The sequence below is a fragment of the Molossus molossus genome, unplaced genomic scaffold (assembly GCF_014108415.1).
Source record: "Molossus molossus isolate mMolMol1 unplaced genomic scaffold, mMolMol1.p scaffold_m16_p_19, whole genome shotgun sequence".
In the NCBI taxonomy this organism is placed as follows: domain Eukaryota; kingdom Metazoa; phylum Chordata; class Mammalia; order Chiroptera; family Molossidae; genus Molossus; species Molossus molossus.
In genome coordinates this window covers 48,507,328-48,530,031 of record NW_023425354.1, presented here as the reverse complement: position 1 = coordinate 48,530,031, position 22,704 = coordinate 48,507,328, and the positions used below count along the sequence as shown (strand labels likewise).

Here is a 22,704-nt window from a genome sequence, read left to right as displayed (position 1 = left end):
TGTTCACTTCATTATTCTCTGCTTTAATTGTTTTTCATTATATTCTGAATTTCTAAGAACACTCTCCTTTTCTCTGATTGCTCTGCTTTTTCTATAACTGGTTGGTTTTGGGGGGGCATTTTTTATTGTAGTAAAATATACATAACCTAATATTGACTACTTTAACCATTCTGAGTATACAGTTTAGTGGCATCAACAATTTTATGAGACTGATGCGCTACCTACTGTGCTAACAAGGCACCTAAGTGCATTCACAATTTTAACCATCATCACTTACCTATACCCAATTTTTTTTTTGTACAGACAGAGTGGGAGGGAGAGAGAGGAAGAGAGAGAGAGGGAAACATCGATGCGAAAGGGACACATCGAGTGGCTGCCACCCGCATGACCAACCAGGGCCGGGGACAAACTGCAACCGAGGTACATGCCCTTAGCGGGAACCGAACCCGGGTCTCTCCGGACCGCAGGCGTTTGCTCTAACCGCTGAGCCAAACCGGCCAGGGCTATATACCCAATTTTTTTCATTATTCCCAACAAAAGCTCTGTACCCACTAAGCAACTTCCCCTTCTCCCCTGCCTCTAGCTTCCCTGGTAACCTCCATTCTACTTTCTCTCTATATAAATTTGCCTATTCTGGGAAACTCATAGAGGTGGAATCATACAATATCTGTCCTTCTGTGTCTGGCAATTTCACTTAGCTTAATGTTTTCAGGGCCCATCCATGTTATAGCATATATGAAAATTTTAATCCTTCTTATGCCTGAATAATATGCCATTGTAGGTGTATACCAGGTTATTTTTTTATGAATGTAATATTCTGTCATAAAAGTTTTTGAGGATGTTCATTTGAATATTTTTAATATATTTGTATTTCCTCCATTCCACTGGGGACTGTTCTTTTCCAGATTGCCCTTCCTGGTCCACCTTTTTAAGGATGCTAGTAGTCCTTACTTGCGAGGTGATTTCCCCCTTGTCTATTCACACTTGGGTGTGGTGGAAGAAGCAGCAGAAAAATGGAGTTTGCTGTGGGCTCCCTGGGTATTTGCACAAATCTGTCGCTTCCTCTGTCAGGCCCTCCATGCTCCCCGGTACCAGCCTGGCACAGAGAAGGGCTGGCACCGCGGCTGTGGGCCTTCTGGGTGCTATGTAAGTGGAGACAATGCAACAGGCACCATTATCTGAGAGACTGGACCAGCCTCAGGGCGCCCCAAGGATTAGGCAGGGGCTGAAGGGGCTGGAGCAGCACAGACCCAAGGGTACCGGGGGCTACTCGGCCCACTGCCTTGTAGAGCCATCGTGGAATTTGCTGGAATGCTGCACACATTGCTTCTCTGGCTTCCCCACCCACGTCTCTACCCGCTTTGGCAAGTCCTCACGGGCTGAGTGAGCCACTGGGCACCAGCACAGCTCAAAAACCCTTGGCCTGGACACACAGGCCCCACGCCCAGGCCTTGCGCTGGAGTTGGGGCTTAGCGTGCTCACACACAATGTTCCCACCTTCTTCCAGGGAAGCCCTTTTGTGGGGGGTTCTCAGCTCAGCACTGCACGATCTCTCTCCCAACCGAAACACTTTTCCTCAAATCCCTCAAATATCCTATTCTGTTGATGGCATTCTCTCTAGATTTTTGGTTTGCTGGATTTGATATTTTTTTTATTTTTTCTTGTTGTATTTCTCTCTTTGATCATTTCTATGGGATGTGGAAAGAAAAGAGAGGTCAGTGTGCAGAACAGGCCTTGAAACCAGAAGCCAGTAAAGTTATAATGACTGGATTCTACTACATTACAGTTGTCTGTTTCTCTTCTGTTTTTGTTTTGTTTCTACTTTCCCTTTTTTAGATAGCTATAAAAATTAATTCCTTATGGTCTAGCACATTCTAAATTCACTGCATAATTTTGGGACTTATTTTGTTCAAGATCATAGTTCCGAACTACAAAATATTATGGGAAAGGGCTGTGATCAGGATTATAAATAGCAGCAGTTTGATATTTTTTGAACTAGAAAAGATGTTTTAAGTTAACCTAGATATGTGCAAACTATTGGGACATGTAGTGGATCTGAAATAAAGGCATATTATTCAGACCCTGAGAAACAATGTTTTCCATGAGGGTGAGCTATAGGCTATGGCTGAAGTGGGTTTTGTTTCTTTGTTTCAAGAGAGAAATATTTCTTTAAGTATTTCTCGTGCCACTTTTATTTTTTATTTTTTTATTCTCACCCAAGGACATATTTTGATATTTTGTTCAGATAGAGTGGGAAGGAGAGAGAAAGAGAGAAACATCGACGTGAAAGGGACACATCGAGTGGCTGCCACCCACACGACCCAACCAGGGCCGGACACAACCACAACCGAGACATGTGCCCTTAGCCGGAACCGAACCTGGGTCTCTCCAGACTGCAGGCCGACGCTCCAACCACTGAGCCAAACCAGCCAGGGTGCCACTTTTATTTTTTATTTACTTTTTTCCTCACCTTTTTTAAAAAAAATTATCTTTATTGTTGAAAGTATTACAGATGTCCCTTCTTTTCTTCCCCAATGTCATCCTCCTCCCCATTCTTGCCCCCCACTTGCCTTCACTACACTATTGTCTGTGTCCATTGTTCATGATAATATACATATAAATTTTTTGGTTCATCTCTTCCCATCGCCCCACCCCTATCCCTCTTAGGTTTGTCAATCTATTGACCACTTCCATGTCTCTGGATCTATTTTGTTCATTACATTCCACAAATAAGTGAGATCATGTGGTACTTGTCTTTCTCTGATTGGCTTATTTCACTTAGCATAATACTCTCTAGGTCCCTCCATGTCGTCTCAAAGGGTAAGAGATCTTTCTTTCTTACAGCTGCATAGTACTCCATTGTGTAGATGTACCACTGCTTTTTTATCCACTTATCTACTGATGGACACTTGGGCTGTTTCCAGATCTTAGCTATTGTAAATAGTGCTGCTACAAACATGGGGGTACATATATTCTTTCTGATTGGTGGTTCAGGCTTCTTCTTTTTTTTTTTTTTTTTGTGGTACGTGCCCCTAGCAGGAACTGAACCTGGGACTCTCTGGTCTGCAGGCTGACGCTCTACCGCTGAGCCAAACCAGCCAGGGCGGGTCAGGCTTCTTATGGTATATTTCTAGAAGTGGGATTACTGGGTCAAATGGCAGTTCCATTTTAAATTTTTTGAGGAAACATCATATTGTTTTCCATAGTGGCTGCACCAGTCTGCATTCCCACCAGCAGTGTACTAGAGTCCCCTTTCTCCACACCCTCGCCAGCACTTGTTGTTTGATGATTTGTTCATGGCGACCATTCTGACAGGTGTGAGGTGGTGCCTAATAGTTGTTTTAATTTACATCTCTCTGATGATTAGTGACATTGAGCATTTTTTCATATTTCTCTTGGCCATTTGTATGTCCTGTTTGGAGAGGTGTGTTTTTAGGTCCTCTGCCCATTTTTAATTGGATTGTCTGTCTTCCTTTTGTTGAGTTGTATGAGTACTTTATATATTTTGGAAATTAACCCCTTAACTGATGTATCATTGGCAAATAATATGTTCTCCCACATAGTGGGTTCCCTTTTCATTTTGATGCTGGTTCTTGTGCCACTTTTAAACATGATTCTCCTGACAGATTCAGTGAGGGCAACAAGACCAAACAGGCTGTGGCAGAGAGACTTAGTGGGTTGTTATAACTGAAAATTTGTGCAATAAGAGTGCCTTCAGGCACAGCTGGATTCAGGTATAAACAACTCCTGGTTTCAGTTAGGCTTTGCTCTCCTTTGTGACTAGATTGGCTTTACTGACCAAAATGCCCTCTTCTCATAGTGGTAAAGTGGCTGCAACCATTCTGGCCTCCATTTTTTCCAGGTTTAAGTTCAACAAAGACACTACTTACCTAATGGCTTCCATTGTAACTGTGCAGGAACCTTTTTTTCTTTAACGTGCCCTTTTCTTTAGATTTTTTTCCTTTGATTCAAATTGGCCCCGACTCACCCATCTTCTTCTCCCTTGCTTAATCGTTAAGCCCTAAGGACAATGACTCAGTAGTTTTAGAAACAAAGCCTTGGGTCTGTTGACCACAGGGTAAGAATTTCAGTCAAATTAGAGATGACAACATGTAGGCCTCAGTTGTGTTTCAGCTCCAGAACGACCCCACCAACCACATCCTTGTGAAGCCAGACAATGCAACACCTTGGCTGATGTCAGGACCAGATGCAATGATCAACTACCCCCTACCCTAGTGCTGACCAAGCAGTAGACACCACAATCCTGTCCGTGACCCTAACTCCCTTAGTCACGATGGTTAATGGCTTTCCCTCTATATAATCCATCCCCTGGAAGTCATCAGGGAGTCAGATCTTTGAGTATGAGCTACCTGTAACTCCTGACATGGAGCCATCTCCTTAATAAATCCTTACTTTTGCCCAGTCGGTGTGGCTCAGTGGTTGAGTGTAGACCCATGTACCAAGAGGTCTCTGGTTTGATGCCCAGTCAGAACACATGCCCAGATTGTGGGTCAAATCCCCAGTGGGGGACGTGCAGGAGGCAGCTAACTGATGTTCTTTCTCATGGATGTTTCTCTCTCCCTCTCCCTTCTTCTCTCTTTAAAATCAATAAAGAAAAAAGTTTTTTTTTTTTTTTAAAGAAGCGGAGGGGAAATTCTGTGACTATGTTAAGAATGTAGGAGAGGACTTCCGGTCAAGATGGCGGCGTTGGTAAACGAGGTATCGCGTCCTCCCACAACCACATCAAAGTTACAACTAAACTACAGAACAACCATCATCCAAAACCACCTGAAATCAAGCTGAATGGAAGTCCTACAACTACGGAATTAAAAAAAAAAAAAAAGCAGCTACATCCAGACTGGTAGGAGGGGCGGCGGCGCGACGGGCTGGTCCCACACCCAAGTGTGGCGGATAAAAATCAGGAGGCTCCCGCAGCTGGGAAGGTCCTTCCTGAGGACTGAGGGGTCCCCGTCCCACACCAGGTGCCCCGCTCAGGGTTCCAGTGCCAGGAAGAGAATCCCCATAACTTCTGGCTGGAAAACCCAGCAGAAACTGAGGCTCAGGGAGGCTGATGCGGCTGGAGCCCCAGGCAGCTCCTAAAGGGCCCGCGCACGGACTTACCGGACTCTCTCCCTCTAAGCTCGGAGGGGAGGCAGCTCGAGGGGCACCAGAGACATACAGGGAAGAACTGAGCTGTTTGGCACTGGAGCGAGGGCTGGAGAGGGGGCTTCCTCGGGGACAAACGTGCTGTCAGAGGCCTTTGTTCCTTTGGTGAGCCCTTCCCGGGAGCCGCAGACAGAAGCCATATCTGGGACTCCAGCAACCTGGCTCACACTGGGAGCCCCGCCCTGCTGACTCCCTGAGGCCCCGCCCCACACAACTTTCAAGCCCACCCAAGCTGTTGCCACTTGCTTAACCATAGAATTGGCCGGTCTTGGATCCTGCTTCAGGTTTTTCCTAAATTCTTTCAAACGAGCAGCATCTGGTCTCAGCGAGCCCCATACCTCTCATTAAGTAATACACAGAAACAAACACAGGGAGGCAGCCAAAATGAGGAGACAAAGAAACAGGTTCCAAATGAAAGAACAGAACAAAACCCCAAGAAAAGAACTAAGTGAACTGGAGATAAGCAACCTAACAGATGCTGAGTTCAAAATACTGCTTATAAGGATGCTCAATGAACTCAGTGAGGGCCTCAAGAGCATAAAAAAGTACCAGTCAGAAATGATCGATGCACAGTTAGAAACGAAGGAGGCTTTAACTGAAATAAAGAATAATTTATATAGCTTCAATAATAGAGTACGTAAATCCAAGGAGCAAACTGTCGATTTGGAATATAAGGAAGCAAAAAACGCCCAATCAGAACAGCAAAAAGAAAAAAGAATCCAAAAAAAATGAGGATAGTGTAAGGAGCCTCTGGGACAACCTCAAGCGTGCCAACATTCGCATCTTGGGGGTGCCGGAAGGAGAAGAGAGAGAACAAGAAATCGAAAACCTGTTTGAAACAATAATGGCAGAAAACTTTCCTAACTTGGTGAAGGAAACAGACATACAAGTCCAGGAAGCACAGAGAGTCCCAAACAAGATGAACCCCAAGAGGCACACACCAAGACACATCATCATCAAAATGCAAAAGGTTCAAGACAAAGAGAGAATCTTCAAAGCAGCAAGAGAAAGGCAGCTAGTTACCTACAAGGGAGTTCTCATAAGGCTGTCAGCTGATTTCTCAAAAGAAACTTTGCAGGCCAGAAGGGAGTGACAAGAAATATTCAGAGTGATGAAAAGCAAGAACCTACAACCAAGATTACTCTATCCTGCAAAGCTGTCATTTAGAATCAATGGGCATATAAAAACTTTCCCAGACAAGAAAAAGTTAAAGGAGTTCATCACTACCAAACCGTTATTATATGAAATGATGAAGGGTCTTTTTGAAGAAAAAGATAAAATGTATGAACAAACAAAATGGCAATGAATACATATCTATCGACAATGGAATCTACAAACAAAATGAACAGGAAGAACAGAAACATTCTCATAGATACAGAGCACATTTTGTTGGTTGCCAGTTGTGAAGGGGGTTGGGGGAATGGGTGAAAAAGGTGAAGGGATTAAGAAGCACAAATTCAGCCCTGGCCAGTTTGGCTCAGCGGTTAGAGCGTCGGCCTGCGGTCCGGAGAGACCCGGGTTCGGTTCCCGCTAAGGGCACGTACCTCGGTTGCAGTTTGTCCCCGGCCCTGGTTGGTCGTGCGGGTGGCAGCCACTCGATGTGTCCCTTCACGTCGATGTTTCTCTCTCTCCCTTCCTCTCTCTCCCTTCCACTCTATCTGTACAAAAAATGGAAAAATATCCTCGAGTGAGGATTAAAAAAAAAAAGAAGCAGCACAAATTCATTGCTAGACTGACAAACCTCAAAGGGAAAGGGGTTGGGGGGGTGGGAAGAGATAAACCAAAGAACTTATATGCATAACCAATGGACACGGACAATAGTTTGGGAAAAGGTGGGAGGGGGGCGGGAGTGGGGAGGAGGGGGTCAATGGGGGGAAAATGTGGAACATCTGTAATACATTTTACATCCAACAATAAAGATGTGAAAAAAAAAAAAAAAGAATGTAGGAGAGCCCTGGCTGGTTTTGCTCAGTGGTTAGAGCATCAGCCCGCAGACCGAAGGGTCACGGGTTTGATTCCTGGTCAAAGGCACGTACCTAGGTTGCAGGATAATTCCGGCGGGAGGTAACCACAGCCATGTTTCTTTCTCTCCCTCTCTCTCTCTCCTTCCATCCCGTCCACTCTATTTCTGAAAATCAATGGGAAAATATCCTTAGGTGAGGATTTAAAAAAAATGCAGGAGAGCCCAGCAGGTGTGGCTTGGTGGTTGAGCATCAACCCATGCATGCATCAAGAGGTCGCCGGTTCGATTCCCAGTCAGGACACATGTCCAGGTTGTGGGCCAAATCCCCAGTGGGGGCGTGCAGGAGGCAGCGAATCGATGTTCTTGCTCATCGATGTTTCAATCTCTCTCTCCCTCTCCCTTCTTCTCTCTCTAAAATCAATAAAGAAAAAAATGGGGAAAAAAATGCAAGAGAAACTTTGAACTAAACAGCACAGATTAAACAGATCTATTTATCTCCTTGTCCTCCCAAAACCCCACAAAAATTACAATAAAGGAATTAAAAAGGCATAAATCCGGAGGACAAAATGAAAGGGGGAGGAAATGAGAGCAGAAGTCAGCATTCTGGACCATGGGGCACATCTATCATTGACTCAGCAGAGAAGAGAAAGCTCAATCCCCATGCTAGTGGGACAGACATCAAAAAAGCAGAATCCTGAAAGCTTTGGTAACTGGAAATATCAGGTGTTTTGTCTATTGATTGCTAGGTAATAAAATACCCCAAGTATTTTGTGGACCGCAGCAACAAGCATTTATAATTTCCTGAGTCTGGATTGATGGGGGTCACCTAGGCAGTTCTCCTGCTGCACATGAGCTGGCTGGACACCCAAGGTGGCTCACGGGCATGGCTGACAGTGGGTGCTGCTGGTGTCTGGTTGCTCGGCTGGGCTGTCGGTTAAGGAACTTTGCCTCCGCTGTAGAGTTTCCATGTGGCTTGGGCTTCTCCTAGCATTGTAGCATGGAAATAGCTGATGGTTAGCTAATTCAGTTCTTCCTCAGGCCAGCCATTTTCCCAGTACATTTGAGTATTGGTATCAGTATCTTCATAAGACCTGTTTACATAAGGTAACTGAATCTTAGAAACGAGGTCATTGTTATACCATATTGGTATGGCAGTAGATATAACCTCAAAAATAAGAGTCAAAAGACACTGGCATATTGCTAAAGTCCTACTCAGTTGTTAACAATCGGTCTAGCCCATCAACACTGTATAACCACAGTGTCTCTCAGAGAGATGCCGCTCAGATTTGCAGGCTTCCATTGGACTTTGTCAGGCTCCAAAAGCAAGACTGGTCTTGGTAACACACGGCTTCATTGCTTCAGGCATTCTATGTAACTGAGCGAAGAAACAGCTCATCTCTTGCTCTGAGCTTCTCTCTGGGCATCATGTAATATTGAATTCCCCTCGCTGCATAGTTCATTCACTCATTCCTTAACACACAGCTACCCTTTCTCCTCTCCATTTATATCCAAACTTTTCCGTCTTTGAAGGGGAAGATAGTTTTGGCCATTGTACTAGTCCAGAATGTCCACAGTCATACTATTCCAGCAAATACTACCTCCTCAGCCCACTCCCATCCATATAGGATAGGGTTATGCAGGTACAGAACTAGTGGACTATCTCAACCCAGACTGTATTCATCATTAATCCCAACTTTGTCAGATGAGGTAAAGACACAATCCACCCCATCAGGCCCTTGGAGATTTTGTTGTAAAGAAAGGTTCAAAGGTGGGGTCATCCTTGCCTCGGCACCCACAGTTGCAGTCCTGGTTCCGCAACCACTGCATCAGTTAGAAAAAGAGAAAGGAAGGTGATGTGGGGTAGACTGTGTAATTGTGCGTCCTCCTCCTCCATCTTTTCTCCAGATCACCCAGAAAGGTGGAGGAACCTACCTAGTGGCAACTCTCCCTTGGCCCCCCCAATATTGAGTGTGAGCACACACTGATGAAGGTGTGTAAGCCAGCACTTCATGCCTTTGTCTCACCTTGTTTTTAGACAACAAAAATTTCCCCTGTCCTAATTCCTATCAAACCGTTACCCTGCCCTGGCCGGTTTGGCTCAGCGGTTAGAGCATCGGCCTGCGGTCCGGAGAGACCCGGGTTCGGTTCCTGCTAAGGGCACGTACCTCGCTTGCAGTTTTTCCCCGGCCCTGGCCACTCGATGTGTCCCTTTCACGTCGATGTTTCTCTCTCTCTCTGTTCCTCTCTCTCCCTCCCACTCTACCTGAACAAAAAATGGAAAAATGTCCTCCGGTGAGGGTGATAAAAAAACAAACAAACAAACAAAAAAACAAAAAACAAAAACCGTTACCCTAAAGATGAACATTGTGTTCCTTGCTATGAAGAAATGTGACTCGGCAGTACAAATTGGTGCAGTGTTTTCTGTTTAAATCTTTTATAGTATTTTGAGCATTCACATCTACCACCACGTATGCCAAGCCCCTTCCAGAGTAAGTGCCTGCTCCTTTCAGTAGCCCTCTGCAGCACTTAGCGTGCTTACTGGCAGATAGAACAATTCTTTTTGGCATTTTGTGTCTCAGAGGGAGCAAGAGGAATATGTTTAGGTTCAGCCCATCTCTGCTTTGCTGCAGTACGCCCATGTCCACTCATTTTATGGACCTCAGTGGCTACCTAAGCAAGTACAATAGGAAATGCGCTTGTGTATTCCAGTCACCTTCCAATCCCGGAAGGGAGTTCCTCGGGGCTTTGACATGTCCTACTTTAATACACTCCTTACATTTTCACAGTGATTTCCATGGAGCAGTGCTCCATGCGGTCATCCCTTTAAGAGTTCAGTTTTCCAGTGACCTGTTTGCATAACCCTATGGCTGGGCAATTGGGTACTATCAATGAGTTGGTAAAAACTTGAACAGAGCCCTGGCCGGTTTGGCTCAGCGGTTAGAGTGTCGGCCTGCGGTCCGGAGAGACCCGGGTTCGGTTCCCGCTAAGGGCGTGTGCCTCGGTTGCAGTTTGTTCCCAGTCGTGCGGGTGGCAGCCATTCGATGTGTCCCTTTCGCATCGATGTTTCCCTCTCTCTGTCTCTTCCGCTCTCTCCCTCCCACTCTGTCTGTACAAAAAGTGGAAAAATGTCCTCAGGTGAGGATAAAAAAAACAAAAAACTTGAACGGAGCATCAAGCAGCGTGCAATTCAGCCGGCTGAGCTGAATTGATTTTACCTTCTTCAGTTAGAGTGGTGGTCCTCCAAACAGGACGCTGGCTGTTCATCTCGGAATTCCATCCATAAACCAAGAAGCTCTGTGTTGGTAAATAGAGAGCTGTTCACAGGTACTGCCCAAGTTGCCCAAGTACCCATTTCAGGTGGTTCCAAGTTGGCCCTAGGGGAAAAGACAGTAACTCTTTTCATCCCCCTAGTAGCATGTTCCTATGTAAACCATTCCGCTGTTTGTTATGGAACCCTTCTGGGCACCGCCCTCCCCATGAAAGTGTTTTGCCAATATTACCTAAGACATTAGGGTTTTTCAGGTTCAAGATAATTTTTTTTTCATTTACAAAAGATAGGTTATGTTAGAGTAACAAGTACTTGGTGTGACTCAAACCACAAGAAGCCATTTCCACTTCACTCCATTCTGAGTTCTAGAGCTCAGGCCCATTCAGAGTTCACAAGTTTCCCACTGAGGGCAATCTGTGACTACGTGAGACTGGCCAGGTAGGTCACATCAGCAGGCCATTGGTGTTGCTGTTGAGCATGGTCTCATGGGAACTATCTTTGGTTAACCAGACTCATCAAGAAGCAACCCACACAGTAATGGGCAACAGCAGTTCTTCCCAGACAAAACCCTCTGAACCTGTTTCCAAGGTTCCCTTTTCTCTGACTTTTTTTGTTGTTGTTAATCCTCAACCCGAGGATATTTTTTCAATTGATTTTTAGAGAGAGAGGAAGGGAGGGAAGAAAGGGAGGAGGAAGAGAGAGAAAGAGAGAAACATCGATGTGAGAGAGATACATTGATGGGTTGCCTCCCGCATAACCCCCAGCAGGGCCAAGGATTGAACCTGCAACGCAGGTATGTGACCTGGACTGGGAATTGAACCTGAGACCCTTTGGTTCAAGCTGATGCTCTAACTGCTGAGCCGGTTGGCCAGGGCTTTTCTCTGACTTCTTAATGAGCCAAGGCAGCCCAGCCTAGGCTCATTTCCCTAGCCCTTCCTTGTTTCATTGTCCCAGCTTTAATAAACATCCCCTGAAATTTAAAAGGAAAAGGAAAGAGCCCACAGTATTGTCAGCTGACAACTTTCCAGATGGTACATCTTCTGCATACTACAACACAGCAACACTGTGCTGAGCACATCCTGGACGCATGACCCTGTTACTTGCTGCAAGTCACTTGAGAGTCCAATTACTGGGCTGAGGTTAAAAGAAGGTCTACACGATCAGGTCAGTTCCACTGAGTTCAGTGTCAGGAGACACATATTTCACTGTCAGAGGTGTGACAGGCACCCCCATGGGCCTCCCAGGGACACTCATTAGAGTGCTGACATAAGCCTGGATGCTCATATGCTGGTTCTGGAGGCCCTGTCCGCAGTGAGGTGAATGGGGTTGGGTGCTTCCTGGCTGCAGCACTGATGGATGAGCACACAGTGCTCTGTGACGTCATGGCCTGTAGCCGACCAGTCCAGGATGAGCTCATTTGGAGGGACTTTCTTGTGCAATTCATACACGTTCTTAGCAAATTCCATGTCAACAGCCACCTCATCTTCTGACTCATTGTGCGGCACTGAGAAGCAATCGGTGACTTCCACTGAGTGCTTGTCAGCGGTTCCCAGCAGAGTCCTGGTAACTCGCAGCACCCTCGTGGCATTGCTCGTAGGGTTCCACGATGGAAGCCAAAATGACCCGGTGCAGCCGGACCACAGGGCCGCCGGGCAATGGGCTTGGTAGAGCAGGACCAGCCTGCGACTGCGCCCGGGTGTGCTCCGAGTCTGTCCCAAGGCGGGGGTGGGGGTGGGTGGGGGGGGTCTGGTTCCGAGGCGTGGCCCTGGTGCGGAGGCGGGGTCTGGTCCGGAGGCAGGGTCTGGTCCAGAGCCGCAGTTGCAGCTGCTGCTGTCGCAGGGTCTGGGGATGAGGCTGGAGCTGACTTTGGGGCCGGATCTGGGGCTGAGGCTGGGGCTGCAGCCGGGGCTCAGGTTCAAGATAATTTCATATCCTTCAATCATGGGGCCAGTTTCAATTAATGTCCGAAAACAAGCTAGTAATTATCTCTCAAATAGAAAATGTGTTGGTCCAAAATCCAATAAATTGGTCATTGTGGAGTGGTGCTTTTGCCACACGCAGCCCTATTCTGCGCTGCACACAGGGTTGTCCACACTGGCACTTTAACTTCTAATGGGGCATTAATTAAAGTGAGCATCTCTGCCTTGGCCAGTTTGGCTCAGCGGTTAGAGCATCAGCCCACAGACCAGAGAGGCCTGGGGTCTCTACCTCAGTTGCAGTTTGTCCCCAGCCCGGTGGGGGTTGTGTGGGTGGCACCCACTCCATGTGTCTCTGTCACATCGATGTTTCTCTCTCTCTCTCTCTCTTCCCACCTCTCTCCCTCCTGCTCTGTCTGAAAATAAATGCAAAAATGTCCTCAGGTGAGGATTAAAAAAAATAAAAAATTTTAAAGTGGTCATCTCCTTTTGTCTACCAGGTATTCCATACTGTTTCAAATGAACAACATAAGATTATTATTTCAAAAATAAGTAAAAAATATTTACAAAACAAACAAACAAAAAAACAAATTGACAACCTGTGTGGGCTCTGGCAATTTTACTGGTTCCCATTTAGCACCACCAATCAATATTGGCAGAGGGCAAATTTACATGCCTTATGTTTCGCAATACTGGATGGGGGAAGCATTCTTCAGTCACACTATCCATCCCCATAATATGTTCAAGTAAAGGAGACAGAACCACTTCACACAAATTCTGTTCAAACATTACAATTTTCATCAAAACTTTCACTTTAATCTCATCCACTGTTGCCCATTTCCTTTCAATCTAACTCTAGTCTCTGTTGGGCCTCACCAACAGGTTTTGGAAACCGTGTATGGAGCTTCAATGTTGCGGAGTCTCAAAAACATCTCTTCTCTTTTCCCTGGCCATTTTACCCATGCTGTGCATATGGCCTTGAATCCCCAGGCAGGGGTAAGGTCAAGGGACTCAGGCCCTTTCTAAAGTCCTATCAGACTAGATTGTGAGACCATGGTCTCAGGCTATTGGAAGTAAGGTTTCTCATTATCATCCTTGCCTTCTCGATTTTTAAATTCCTCCAAACTACTATGAATAGAGCAGATTTGTTTAGGATCCCTCCGTGTTGGTGGACCAGCATGTGCTCCTATCTGTCCACCCAAATTCCAAAAGTGCTGCATTAAGACTTTTGTTTTTTGTGGTTTTTTTTAAATCCTCACCCGAGGACATTTTTCCATCTTTTGTACAGATAGAGTGGGAGGGAGAGAGAGGAAGAGAGAGAGAGAGAGAGAAACATCGACGTGAAAGGGACACATTGAGTGGCTGCCACCCGCACGACCAACCAGGGCCGGGGACAAACTGCAACCGAAGTACGTGCCCTTAGCGGAAACCGAACCCGGGTCTCTCTGTACCGCAGGCCGACGCTCTAACCGCTGAGCCAAACCGGCCAGGGCAAGACTTTTGTTTTGACTTGCCAAGTAAGGCCTGTTTTATCCATCCTATTTCTTTCTTTCTTTCTTTCTTTTTTGGTAGTGCCCCTAGTGGGAACTGAACCCAGGACTCTCTGGTCCACAGGCCGATGCTCTAACCGCTGAGCAAAACTGGCCAGGGCTCCACCCTATTTCTTGATTACCATTTAAAGATTTACACCTTGTTGGGCTGAGTACCTAAACTCTCCTCTTTTGTCTTTCCCTCCTCTCTTACAGATCAGTCTAACTTTCTTTGCAGTGTTGTTTCAGCATAATGTTTACCTTGGTAGTGGCCCTGAGGGTACCAGCTGTAACTCTGATTGTTTTCCTGTCCAGCACCTTGGTCAACAGAGTGTGTTTATCAAACTTTAGCATATGGGGATTTTTGCCATTCTGTGAGGTAGAAAAAATGGTGTCTCACTATATAGTTTTAGTTTGAATTTATCTTATGAGGAAGTTTGACCTTTTCATGTGTTTAAAGATTTATATGATATTGCCCTGGCCAGTTCGGCTCAGCGGTTAGAGTGTTGGCCTGCAGTCTAGAGAGACCCGGGTTCGGTTCCTGCTAAGGGCACGTACCTCGGTTGCAGTTTGTCCCCAGCCCTGGTTGGGTCGTGTGGGTGGCAGCCACTCGATGTGTCCCTTTCACGTCGATGTTTCTCTCTCTCTCTCCCTCCCACTCTATCTGAACAAAATATCAAAAAAGAAATGTCCTCGGGTGAGGACAAAAAAAAGACTTATATGATATCTCCTTTTTGTGAACGATCTCTTTATATCTTTCTCTCTCTCTCTCTCTCCTCTCTCTTTTCTGTTGTATTTGTGGTCTTTTTCGTCTCTGTTTCTAGAAGCTCTTTGTGTATTAGAGTTAGCCCTTGGTCTGAGATATGAGTTGTAAATATTTATCCCAGATTGTTTTATCTCTTTTGACTTTATGTACAATTTAATTACACTTTTTGAGTAAAAACATAATACAAAGCCATCTCATGTACCCTTCACCCAACTTTCCCCAATGGTAACATCTTGAAAAACTATAGGGCAATATATCTCTGATTTTTTTTCCACACAAAAGTTTTGGGGTTTTGTTGTGGTGGTGTTTTTGTTTTGTTTTTGAATCCTGTTTTTGAATCCAAGGATATGTTTTTATTTATTTTAGAGAGAGAGGAAGGGAGAGGTAGAGGGAGGGGGAGAGAGAGAGAGAGAGAGAGAGAGAGAGACATCAGTTGCCTCCTTTGGGCCCAACTTGGGATCAAACCCTCAACTTAGGTATGTGCCCTGACTCAGAATCAAACCCAGAACCTTCTGATGTACGGGACAACGGTTCCAACCAATTGAGCAAACAGGACAGGGCTGTGGTGTGGTGTTTTTTTTTTTAATCTACAGGATCTGGATTTTGACTCAGTTACAAAGCTCCTCTTGCAATATTTGTGTCACCACTAGAGGGAGCAGTTATTACCATGAATCTCATAGTTTAGTTACTAAACCTGTGAGTCGCGACCCCTTTGGGGGTTGAACGACCCTTTCACAGGGGTCGCCTAAGACCACTGGAAAACACATATTTCTGATGGTGATTTATAACAGTACCAAAATTATAGTTATGAAGAAGCTACAAAAATAATTTTATGGTTGGGGGTCACCACAACATGAAGAACTGTATTAAAGGGTTGTGGCATTAGGAAGGTTGAGGACCACTGGTTTAGCAGAATAAAGGGAGTCCTAGAGAGATGCTCTTTTCCTCAGGAGTTGTCTCTCCCCCACAGAGCCCACTCCTTGCAACCCAGCCTCTGACAGTGGCCTGGGTAGTACAGTTTCTGGCCACATGATACTGCATTCAACAAAAGACACTGCTGCTGGAGGCTCCTAATGGGGCCTGAAGGTCTCACTTATGAGCCTCTCTGCCTCAAGAGTAAGGTCAGTAACTAGACACACATGCATGGGTTGCAGTACCATTTCCAGTGTCCCCTTGGCTTTGGGTAAACCTCTCAGTTGTTGATTCTGCATCTCTGGGAGCCTCTTCCTCTCTGTGGCTCTTCTGCCTTTTTTCCCATTACAGATTCATGGGCTTTGAAGTCAAACTCATCCTCAGGCTGCTATCGATCACCTGTCATTTCTGCTGCTTAAGCCACAATTACTGGGCTTCCTCCACTTGACCTGCAATTGAATTTCCTGGGAACTCAATGACAAGATTGATTCAGACTAATTGAGTCAAAGATCAACTCTCTAAGCGATTCATCTAGTCCCTGTCTCTGCCTGGGGCTCTCTGAACTGAGGCTGTAAGACTTTCACAGTGTTTGTTTAAAAAGTCAAGAGCAAACTGACACCTTTTAAGTACCATTTCTTCAACTGAGCCTACAAAACATTGCCTTTCTTTGTCTTCCCTATCTTGGCCAGTTGAAAGCAGAGGAAACTTCTGGGGTTGTGTGTGTGTGTGTGTGTGTGTGTGTGTGTTTTGGTTTTTTTTTAATCCTCATCCGAGGACATTTTTCCATTTTTTGTACCGACAGAGTGGGAGAGAGAGAGAGAGGAAGAGAGAGAGAGGGAAACATCGATGCGAAAGGGACACATCGAGTGGCTGCCACCCGCACGACCCAACCAGGGCCGGGGACAAACTGCAACCGAGGTACGTGCCCTTAGCGGGAACCGAACCCGGGTCTCTCCGGACCGCAGGCCGACGCTCTTAACCGCTGAGCCAAACCGGCCAGGGAAATACAAACATATTTTAAACACACACACACACACACACACACACACACACATACACACACACACACACACACCCCTGGCCGGTTTGGCTCAGCGGTTAGAGCGTCGGCCTGCGGTCCGGAGAGACCCGGGTTCGGTTCCCGCTAAGGGCATGTACCTCGGTTGCAGTTTGTCCCCGGCCCTGGTCGGTTGTGCAGGTGACAGCCACTCGATGTGTCACTTTCACATCGATGTTTCTCTCTCCCCCCCCACTCTACCTGAACAAAAGATGGGAAAATATCCTCGGGTGAGGATTAAAAATAATAATAATAATAAAATAAAATATGTTTGTATTGATTTTAGAGAGAGAAGAGGAAACATCAACCAGCTGCCTCCTGCAGCACTCTGCTGGGGATCAAGCCCAAACCCTGGCCTGTGCCCTGACCAGAAATCAAACCAGCAACCTTCTGGTACAGGGGTTGATGCCCAACCAACTGAGCCACACCAGCCAGGGCAAAACTTCTGTTTTTAAAGTTGCTTCACCTGAATGCTAAAATGCAGTTCTAAAAAATAAATAAATAAATAAATAAATAAATAAATAAATAAATAAATAAATAAATTCTGGCCCTGGCCGGTTTGGCTCAGCGGTTAGAGCGCCGGCCTGCGGTCCGGAGAGACCCGGGTTCGGTTCCCGCTAAGGGCACGTACTTCGGTTGCAGTTTGTCCCCGGCCCTGGCTGGTCGTGCGGGTGGCAGCCACTCGATGTGTCCCTTCACGTCGATGTTTCTCTCTCTCTCTCTCTTCCTCTCTCTCCCTCCCACGCTATCTGTACAAAAAATGGAAAAATATCCTCGGGTGAGGATAAAAAAAAAAAAAAATTCTGGCCTCATTCAAAAGCAGGTTTGAAAATGAGTAAGAACTCAGCTTCTAGATGGTTCATTAAGTTAGCAGTTTCTTCTTCTAAATTTTGATGGTATAACTCAATCATTTTTAAAAAATGCAATTTTATCTTTTTTTCTTGTTGTTAATCCTCACCTGAGAATATTATTCCATTGATTTTTAGAGAGAATGGAAGGGAGGGAGGGAGACAGAGAGAGAGAAACATTGATGTGAGAGAGACACATCGATTGGTTGCTTCCCACACAACCTAGACCGGAGGCCGGGAACCGAACCTGCAACCCAGGTATATGCCCTTGACTGGGAATCAAACCCAAGACCCTTTGGTTTGTGGGTTAATGCTCTAACATCTGAGCCAAACCAGCTGAGCCACAATGCAATTTTAAAAAGGACAAAGGGGTCCTGACCAGTTTTGCTCAATGGTTAGAGTCGGCTTGCGGTCCAGAGAGACCTGGGTTCAGTTCCCGCTAAGGGCATGTACCTTGGTTGCAGTTTGTCCCCAGCCCTAGTTGGGTCATGCAGGAGGCAGTCACTTGATGTGTCCCTTTCACATCAATGTTTCTCTCTCTTCCTCCTTCTCTCCCTCCTGCTCTGTCTGAACAAAAAATGTCCTCGGGTGAGGATAAAAATTAATTAATTAGTTAATTAATTAATTTTTAAAAAGGACAAAGGGCCCTGGCTGATTTGGCTCATTGGTTAGAATGGTTAGGGCATTGACCCTCGGATAGAGGGTCTCGAGTTCAATTCCTGGTCAAAGGCACATATTTGGATTGTAGGTTTGATCCCCAGCCCTGGTCAGGGTCATGCAGGAAGCAACCAATCAATGTGTCTCTTTTTCATTGATGTTTCTCTCTCTCTCTTCTCTCTCTCCCTCCCTTCTACTCTCTAAAAATCAATGGAAAAATATCCTCAGGTGAGGATTTAAAAATAAATAAAATGAAAAGGGTAAAGTGTCTGAATAGACATTTCTCTAAAGATATAAATATGATCATAAGTGCATGAAAAGATGCTCAACACTTTTACATTTATTTTTTAAATTACAGTTGACATTCAATATTACTTTCAGGTGTATAGCATAGTGGTTAGACAATTATATAACTTACACAATAATTCAAGTACCCACCTGGCAACATACATAATTATTACAATATTACTGACTATATTCCCTACACTGTACTTTATATCCCCATGACTATTTTGTAACTACCAATTTGCAGTTCTTAATCCCTTCACTTTTTCCAAACTGTCCCCAAAACCCCTTGCCATCTGGCAGCCATCAGTTTGTTCTCTGTGTGTGACTCGTTTATTTTGTTTGTTCATTCATTTTGTTCTTTAGATTCCACATATAAGTGAAATCATATGGTATTTGTCTTTCTCTAACTATTTCACTTAGCATAATACCTTCTAGGTCTATCCACATTGTTGTAAAGGGTAGGATTTAATTCTTTTTTATGGCCAAGTAATATTTTGTTGAATATATGCACCAGAGATTTTTAGCCATTTGTCTATTGATGGGCATTTGGATTACTTTCATATCTTAGCTATTGTAAGTAATGCTGCAATGAGTATAGGGTGCTTATATCTTTATGAATTAATGTTTTAGATTTCTTTGGCTATATATACCCAGAAGTAGAATTGCTGGGTCATAATGTAGTTCTACTTTTTACTTTTTGAGGAACCTCCATACTGTTTTCCATAGTGACTGCACCAATCTGCAGTCCCATCAACAAAGCACAAGGGTTCCCTTTTCTCTAAAATCTCACCAACACTTGTTGTTTGTCAATATATTGATGATAGCCATTCTGTCAGGTGTGAGGTGATATCTCACTGTGGTTTTAATTTGCATTTCTCTGATGACTAGTGATGCTGAGCATCTTTTCATTAGTGATGTTGATCATCTGTATGTTCTCTTTGGAAAAGTGTAAACTCAGGTCCCGTGCCCACTTGTTAATTGGATTGTTTGAGGTTTTTTGGTGTTAAGTTGTATGGATTCTTTATAGATTTCAGATATTAACTCCTTATCGATGTATCATTGGTGAATATCTTTTCCCACACAGTAAATTGTCTTTTCATTTTGTTGATGGTTTTTTTTCTGTGCAAAAATTTTACTTTGATATAGTCTCATTTGTTTATTTTTCTTTTGTTTCCCTTATCTGAGGAGCTATATCAGAAAAATTAATACTAAGAGAATAGAGTTTACTGCCTATGTTTTCTCCTAGGAGTTTTGTGGTTGTGAGTCTTACATTTAAGTCTTTAATCCATTTTGAATTTATTCTTATATATGGTGTCAGAAAGTGCATGCATCATTTTTTTGCCTGTATCAGTCCAGTGTTCCCAACAGTCTATTGAATAGACTGTCTTTACCCCATTGTATGTTCTTGCCTCCTTTGTCAAAGATACTCAACATTATTAAGCCATTAGGGAAATGCAAAATCAAAACCACAATGACATATCACACCTACTAGAGGGGGTATAATAAAAAAAAATAGATAACAAGTACTGGTGAGGTTGTTGAGAAATTGGAGCACTTACAAACTGCTGGTGGGAATGTAAAATGGTTCAGCTGTTGGGAAACAGTCTGACAGTTCCTCCAAAGGTTAAACATAGAGTTACTGTATGACCCAACACTTTTTTTTTTAATTTATTGATTTAAGAGAGAAAGAAAGGGAGATGGAGAGAGGTAGAAACATCAATGAGAGAGAAAATCAATTGTCCACCTCCTGCATGCCCTCCACTAGGAATTGGGCCCACAACAACCTGGGCATGTGCCCTGACTGGGAATCGAACCTGCAACCTCTTCGTGCATGGGTCGATGCTCAACCACTGAGCCACACCAGCAGAGCTGACCCAACACTTTCTATCCTAGGTATGTTCCCAAGAGAAATGAAAACACATGTCTACACAAAAACTTATACACAAATGTTATAGCAGCATTATTCATAACAGTCAAAAGGTAGAAACAATACAACTGTCCATACTGATGAGTGAATAAACAAAATGTGGCATATCCATATAATGAATATCATTCAGTCATAAAAGTTAACAAAGTGCTGATACATGCTACAACATGGGTGAACCTTGAAAACATGTTAAGTGAAAGAAGCCAGCCATAAAAGACCATATATAGTATGATTCCACTTATATGAAGTGTCCAAAACAGGCCAATATACAGAGACAGAAAATAGACTAGTGGTTTTTTAGAGCTGGAAGGGATGGAGAGGTTGAGGGTTGGGGACTAAAGTATACAGAGTTTCTTTGGGAGTGATGAAAATGTCCCAAAATTGAAAGTCAACTCTGTGAAAAGACTAAAAAAAAAATTGAATTGTACACTTTAAATGGGTAAATTGCATGGTGTATGAATTATATCTCAATAAGGCTGTTAGAAAAAAGAAGTTAGCACCAGGAGGGCCTAAAAAAAAAAGGTGAATGAGAGTATTTCTTTCTTCTTTGGAAACAAAAAATCTGGTTAGTGGTGTGTAGAACTCACAGGAAGGAACAAGTTTGTTTCCCATCTTTTTCTAATTTGAACTTTCATGAAAAAAAAATTAAGGGGGAGGGGTGAGGAGGAGACAAATGAAAAGAAAGTTCTAAAAAAGAAATCTAGTCTAGCTAGTGTGGCTCACTGGTTGAGTGTCGACCCATGCACCAAGAGGATGCCAGGATACATGCCCAGGTTGTGGGCCTGATCCCCAGTGGGGGGCATGTAGGAGGCAGCCAGTCGATGTTCTCTCTCATCAATGTTTCTATCTCTCTCCCTCTCCCTTCCTCTCTCTCTAAAATCAATAAAGAACAAAATTAAAAAATAATAAAAATAAAAAAGAAATCCAGAACTGCCCAAGCATTTACCTAATGTTTTATGAATGGCAAATTGCAAATAGGTTAAGAGAATCAAAGAAAAATATTAAAAATGTCACTTAGTAACAAACTTTCTGCAATAGTTTCTTAACTTCATAGAGAGTATCCACCAGGAATTAGAAGGTAACATCATATTTCAAAGATTAACATCATACCATTAGAAGTAGTCCATTAAAGCCAGGAATAAAACAGAAATGCCAATTATCACCACTTTTATTTCATATTATCATAAAGGTTCTAGCCATTAAAATAAGACAAGAAAAAAATTAAGACAAGAAAAGTAGATAAAAATTATAATATTGATAAAGCAAAAAATGACAAAATTTTCTATCTAGAAAATACAAGAGAATCAAGTGAAAACTTGGTCAGATATAAGAAAACATTTAGCCCTGGCAGGTTTGGCTCAGCAGTTGGAGCATTGGCCTGCGGACCAGAGAGTCCTGGGTTTGGTTCTCACCAGGGGCACGTACATCCCCCCCCCCCAAAAAAAAGACAACAAGAAAACATTTAAATCAGAACCAAGATAAATATACAAAAATCTATTGTTTTGCTGGGAACTTGGAACAACCAACTAGCAAATGGGTTTTGCTGGGCACCTATCTATAAGGGATATTAAAACCTCACTAGACTAAATGGAAATCATATAAAACTGTCCAATGTAAATGGTCTTCCTGATGTTTAAGGAGATGCTCACTGCTCAAAGTGTAGTCTGCAGTGTGGGCACTGCCTGGGAGTGTGTTAGAAATGCAAACTCTCAGTCACCCACAGACTGAATCAGAATCTGCATTTGAATAAAATCCACGATCTGTATTCATTCAAGTTTGAGAAGCACTGAACTAGACCACACTCTAAAGTGGAAATAAAAACAACCCCTTACTAGCCTGGTTTTGTCTCAAGTATTTTTGCAACTTGTATGAGTGTGGTGAATAATCTGCAAAGAAAGCTGCTTTCAGTCCCTTCCCTCTCTATACCTACAAGCAGCACTTCACATCGACAGGTGGGGCCAATTCCCTTCCCCTTTGACCAGGGTTGGCCTTACTGACTTGCTTGACCAGTAGAGTGTGGCAGAAGTGATATGTTGGGACTTCCAAGACTAGGTCACCAGACACCTGTGGCTTCTGTATGGGTCTCTTGGACTCACTTACTCTTGGCATGCTCCCTCCTCTCAGAACCCAGCTACCATGAAAAGTCCAAGCCCGGCTCCGTTCCCAGACAACAGCCAGCCTCAGCTGCCAGTCATATAAGTGCGCCGTCTTGGATGTCCAGTCTGGCTGAGGCTTTAGATTTCACCACTCACTGCAAATGCTAGGTGAGAACTGCTCAGGTAAGTCTGGTCAAACCACAGCACCACAAATGACTGTGATACGCTTTTGTTTAAGCCACTAAGATTTGGGGTAGTTGTTACATAGCAATATATAACCAAAACAATATGCTGTCGTTAGACTAGGCACT

The 22,704-nt window shown here is 44.1% G+C and overlaps 1 pseudogene; it reads right to left on the bottom strand.

Moving 5' to 3' along the window:
* Positions 1-10,769: 10,769 nt before the first annotated feature.
* On the bottom strand, positions 10,770-13,276 carry LOC118634891 (annotated as a pseudogene).
* Positions 13,277-22,704: the final 9,428 nt, after the last annotated feature.